Here is a 6700-nt window from a genome sequence, read left to right as displayed (position 1 = left end):
AAACAAAACAAAACAATCGCAAACAACATCACAATAATGTAAAATTCCAAACGGCTCACCTGGGACAAGGCAAAATGGTTTTACAAATACTGTATCTCTGCAACGCCTCTATGGTGTGTATGCATATTTTCAATATAGCCTGCATGAGAACCGTGATGTGATGTGTGGGTGTCTGATCTGTGGGGCGTCGAACATTTTTTATCAATGCATGATTGTTTAAAGTGCAATTTCAATATTGATGATGTGCATTATGGAAAAAAAGGATAACGGTTATGGCAAACAGTACAATTGTTCATTTCAACAATTTTCTGTAAAACAGACATTAAGGCTTTAAATAATATTATATATTTTTTTAAATGCAATTGAAAATTAATTTCTGGATGTTTATTCTTTCAAATGATCACTTATACAGCATTTCACAAGCCCCAAAACACTTTTGTAACTAATGATCTATATTGCACATTGAAGAGATTTTGCATTGCACAATGATGTCAGCAGCCCTCAAATACGCGCCACTGCGAAAATGGCAGAGGCTGAATTTGGACAAAGTCTACATAACGCAAGCACGGCCTCAGAGAACAATTATTTCGTAAGGCAAACATCCTTGTAAGAAGATGCATCATAAAGGAGCATTAGTCATTAGCCATTAAGGCTTAAAGCCACTTGGCATTCTCAGGCATGTCCACAAGCATTTGTCATTCAATTGAGGGTCACAATCTATACTGCTTTTTACATGTTTATTACCAAAGTAGATGTTCCAAATGATGTTCGAAGGAGAGAATGAGTCATGAAAAGCGTGAAATGTTATTGCGGGGAAAAAGGCATCCACAAGCCTGTATCTAGTCTTTAATCAGTCAATTGTTACAGCGGTGTCATCCATTTATTTTATATTATTATATGTATGTGCATGTATGGAACTGCAATTACTTGTGTAACTGCAAACGGATATGCACAAAAAAGAATGAATGGATGGATGACCAAAAATAATTTGAGTGAGGCTCTTCATCTTATGTGCTTTCTTTTTTATTCATATTTTTATTATTTTTGTTCTGTCCAGCCACTCAGGCAAATCATGTTGTTGATGTAGATCCCCATTTCTGCATTACAGAGTTGCTTACAGAGTTCTGTACTACATGGTAGTGTGCTGGGGGGCAGTATATCTAAGAAGGACAGCTCCAGACTGGAGAAACTAATCAGGCGGTCCGGTTCTACAATCGGAATAAAACTGGACTCACTGGTGACGGTGGCAGAGAAGAGGACTGTGGACAAACTAGTGAGCATCCTGGATGATGCCAGTCACCCTCTGCATAGTGTTATCAGTAGCCAGAGGAGCCTGTTCAGTGCTAGACTGCTTCATCCCAAGTGCATGACCAATAGACTCAAAAACTCATTTGTACCACATGTCATTAGACTGTACAACTCCTCTCTGGGGGGGAGGGGGTGGTAGTAGGATGACAGGGGATGCAAAACAATAACAGTGCAATAATTGTTCATAACATGGTCACTACTGCCTACTTTCTCTTGTTTTATTCTTATTTTACTGTTATATTTTTATTCCCATTGTGGCTTTTTATCTGTATTCTTATTGTAATATTTTCCTATTTTGTTTCCATTTATACCCTCGTTATTTACTTTTTAATTTTGATGTCAAATCTGTACACTGCTGCTGGAATTTTGTTTTCCTGAGGGAACTCTCCTGAAGAAATCACTAAAGTACTATCTATCTATCTATCTATCTATCTATCCATCTATCTATCTATCTATCTATCTATCTATCTATCTATCTATCTATCTATCTATCTATCCATCTATCTATCTATCTATCTATCTATCTATCTATCCATCCATCCATCCATCTATCTATCTATCTTTACAAAATGTGCTTTATTTTTTAACTCTCGAATGCGCTTTATTTTTTAACTCTCGAATGCCTCATATAGATAGATAGATAGTACTTTATTGATTCCTTCAGGAGAGTTCCCTCAGGAAAATTAAAATATGCAATTAAGAGGACTGTGATGAGTTGGCGACTTGTCCAGGGTGTACCCCGCGTTCCGCCCGAATGCAGCTAAGATAGGCTCCAGCGACCCCCTGTGACCCCAATAGGGACAAGCGGTAGGAAATGGATGGATGGATGGATAGTTAAGAGGAGTTTAAAGGGAGTTTAACAGTATTGTTGATATACTGTATACCAGTGGTCCCTAACCACCGGGCTGCAGCACGGTACCAGGGCCGTGGCCGATTGGTACCGGGTCGCAGAATAATTTTTTATAAATTTTTATTTTTTAAAAAAAGAAATATGTATATATGTATATATATATATATATATATATATATATATATATATATATATATATATATATATATATATATATATTTTTTTTTTTTTTTTTTAATCAACATTAAAAACACAATATACACTTACAATTAGTGCACCAACCACAAAAACCTCCCTTTTTCATGACAAAAACGTCCCTTTTTCATGACAAAGAAAAAATTGAAAATCAAATAAAAGGATCTCCCCCCCCCACCTGGGCCGCAGGACAAATTATTAAGCGTTGACCGGTCTGCGGATACAAAAAGGTTGGGGACCACTGCTGTATACTGAGTACAATTAACTTGTACTAACACTATTTGAATTGAGGGCCTTTAATAATTTAATAAAACTTTTCTTTTTATAATGACAGAAGGATAGTAAAACATACATATTTTAAAAACAGGAATTCGATTAAATTTTTTTGAACAGGGGTCTCAAGCTCAATTTAGCTGGGGGTCACTAGAGGCAGAGTCTGTGTGAGGCTGGTCCGCAACGCGCATTTCTCATGAAAAGCTTTGTTCAAAAAAATTACATTTTTCTCAGATGTCTTAAAAAATGTTTAACACAAAATAAGAGGAAAAATAAATTAAAAAAATTAAGAATTATGACGAAAATAAGTAAATACATGTTTGGGGATATGGAGTATATTTTAATTCACTGTCGTGTTTAGCCAGCGCACGTAGAACATAATTTCCACTTTATCCTGTTCAGCAGCACGGTGGTGGATAATAGCCCAGTAACAGTCTCTATTGTTTTTGCACTTGATGTTAATGTCTTTCATGATGTCAGGAACTCTAAGGGATTTGTAGATAGTACAAAGTACTGAGATAATGAATGCAAAAAAGCGACTACTACTGGACTGTTATCCGCCGTGTTGTTACTGGAAAAAAAAAGCAGATATGTCGTTGTGCATTTTGTAATAATAGACAAAGTACATTAAATATAAATCAATGTAGTGTTCATCGCGTGAGACAATACAAATACAATGCAAATAGCGCGATGCAAATACAAAATAATGACCCACAAATAACAGTGTGACCATATAAATGGACCGGGTTATTGTTATTGCTGACGGACACCATGCACCTTCCTATGACACCTTCGTCCGACTAAACATGGTTCACAAAGAGGCATATTTGGCGCAATGTAAACGTTCGCGAACCAAAAAGAACGCAAATGGAGGCGTTCGTGAATCGAGGTTCCACTGTCCGTGTTTTTGTTTATTTGGGATTTGCATACATCTAAAAAATCAAACCATGGAGGCATGGCGTAGATATTTCCTTTCCTTGTTTTTTAATTCTTCTAGTCCAGCCACTTAGGCAAATCATATTGTTGATGTAAGATCCATACCTGCAGTACAGATTTACTTTACAAAAGTGAAGTGTGGGATTATTTTCCTGTTGCCCTATTTGTATTTGACTTTATTAAATGTTCATTCACACGATAGGGTCAATTTTAGTTCTACCAATCAGCCTATTCCCTTGTGAAAGTCTTTGGAGGTGGGAGAAGCCCGCAGTACAAGGAGAGAACCCACGCAGAATCAAACCTGGAACCTCGCTGCGAAGTACGAGCGCTAATCACCGTGCTGCCCCCTGTACACGTTTTTTGATAAATTCAAACTTGATTATCCCTTTGGGGATTAGTAAAGCAATTGTGATTGCGCACCTAAATATCCTTTTTAAAAAATCCTCTGGGTAAAAAAGCAGTTTTAAATGTGTTTTTGTTCATTTCCATCTATTGCAGGGGTCGGGAACCTTTTTGGCTGAGAGAGCCAAGAAGCCAAATATTTCAAAATGTATTTCCGTAAGAGCCATATAATGTTTTTTTTTAACACTGAACACAACTAAACGCGTGCATTTTTAAGTAAGACCAACATTTCTAGAGTATAATAGGTCTCTTGTTCTTTGTAATAACAGTGTTATTCGGAAGCTAACTGTGGAGGGGGCGTGGCCTGCGGGCCTGCAGCGAAGCAGGGTGTTGCCACGATCAGCCTCGAAATCAGCGATAGGTGCGTAGATGGCCCACCTGGGCCTTGTTATCTAATCACCTGTCACTCTGTTATAAGCAGCAGCCAGTAGGAGAGATGGGGTTGGAGCTGGAGCCAAAGCACAAGCAAGGACGACAGAGAAAAAGACAATTGCTGGAAAGCAACTGAGAGACTTATTGAAAAATAAAACAATATTGTAACCCTGAAACAGGCTCTCAGGTCGGGGCTTGGTGGTCTGAAGGACCCCCAGGGGGGCAAGCCCCACACTAAGCAATAATAAATAAATAACTTCTTACCATTAACGCAACTTCTTGAACAGGTGCAGTAGAAAACGGATGGATGGATTAAAAATGCATGAGAATGTTTTACATTTTGAAAATTATTTTCAACACTATGATTACAAGTGGAATTATTCATTACTTATCGTGTTAAGCAAAGTCAGATCAGATTTATCCGAGAGCCAGATGCAGTCATCAAAAGAGCCACATCTGGCTCTAGAGCCATAGGTTCCCTACCCCTTATCTATTGTATGAACACATCTGACTGGAACTCTACACAAATAACCATCCTTGTTTGCATTCACCTTGTGGGCAATGAAGATTATTTAATTTGCTTAACATACATATTTTTGGACTGTGGGAATATCCCGAGTAAACCCATGCAAACACACTGAATGTGTTTTTTTAATGACTGTACAGAACAGGACAGATGTTGTGCATGGATGGATGGACCTTTATCAGAATCTGAATCTGAATCTGAATCAGAATAGTTTTATTGCCATTGTTTGAGAACGTGTTCACAAACTTGGAATTTTTGTTGGTACAATCGTGCAACATAAAACACATATAACACAGACCAGGTGATAAAAATGAGCGGTAACTGAGCCATCAGATCTTGTTATTGTTCATGTGTCTGAAGACTGAGGGGCCATCAGACACAGTCTATGGAGGTTCCATTGTTGTGAACTTAAAATTGAACTTAAAAAGTACAACAAAATTACATTATCAGTAAAAACCTGTCCAAGATCAGACATACAGTTACAGCGTAGACAGAACGGAAAGATCTGGTCGCCTTAAGGGCGACGCCCCGTAAAAAAGGTAAGAATATGGTAAACATAGGGGGGAGAGGAGGAGGAGTAAAAAAGCATGCCCCAATTTAAACTTCTACAAGGTGGGGCTCAGTTTGAGACCAAGAAGCACTTATACATGTTACAACATACGACATGAGACTTGCACCGAAAGGGAGGGGGCAGGCTTCCGACCCAAAGCTGCTGCCATTAGGGGCGCTGCTCTATAGTCCGTCATATCACGTGGAGTGAGAGACGAAGATGTGGGGAGCGGGCTGCGCGTATTTTCCGTGAATATATTTAGCGTGTGTGTGTGTAAGTCTGGCTTTGTTCCATGACGTTGGTGCTCGCAACAGTGATAACACAGCCAGTCTGATCAACAAAAGTCAGCAAACAACAGCATGTTCCTCTGCAGGCAGGGACTGAGCATGTTTTAGTATCAGTGCATGTGTGCATGTTTTTGTGTGAAACACAAAGAAATATGGGGAGTGAAATTATATCTGTGTCTGCACATTACTGTGTGTATCACACTTTATGCAGATGACGCTATATCGAGCTCAAGGATCAAATGGGATCAGGGATCAAGGTAATACCACGGCACCAACCTATCACCACCATTTCAAATGCAATATAACCAATATATGTGACATAATTGAGGAGGACTTGGAAATGCACCTCGGTATCACTAACCACAATGCTGAAATTGTTGTTTGTGAATATTATCAGGAAATCTGCTATTGCAATTGCTATCTGGAAATGTTGGACAATTGCTCAGAATTGAAAAAGCTTACATATTTCCTGGTATCTGTAAAGGTAGGAAAAACACACAATAGGGGCGACGGCCAGCCTGATGTATGAACTTTTAGCCTTCTTCGGATCCAACTGACACCTCTGGAAATTGAAAACAGTGAGGGCCTGTGTTACCGACGAATGGTCCTAGAGTACCGTCCGGGCATTTCCCATTCATGCAATATATATTCCCATTCAGCCCCACTGCAATAGATATCTTGGAACATGAATGAAATCTAAATTAAATCTTAACATACTGGCCTGGTGTGGAACCGATTTGTAGGGACCCATACAAGAGTAGGCTGTCGGCAAACTATGGAGGAGTTGTTTACAAAAGAACATGGGAAAGTAACTGCAAACACAACAAAGTGTCATGGTCCTTTTGTCACGCGTTGGGACACAAGTACAGTTGCATTTAAACTACCACTGAACCAGCAAATGTGGTTTTAACGGCTTTTATTGAGCCATTAATGTCTCTGCTGTAATTATAATGTTGGTGTGGCATTGAAACTCTTATGTTCTTTAAGCACTTAAAGACACA

The sequence above is a fragment of the Nerophis ophidion genome, linkage group LG09, assembly GCF_033978795.1.
Source record: "Nerophis ophidion isolate RoL-2023_Sa linkage group LG09, RoL_Noph_v1.0, whole genome shotgun sequence".
Taxonomy (NCBI): domain Eukaryota; kingdom Metazoa; phylum Chordata; class Actinopteri; order Syngnathiformes; family Syngnathidae; genus Nerophis; species Nerophis ophidion.
The sequence above is the reverse complement of the archived record's forward strand: the minus strand, read 5'-3'. Positions refer to the sequence as shown.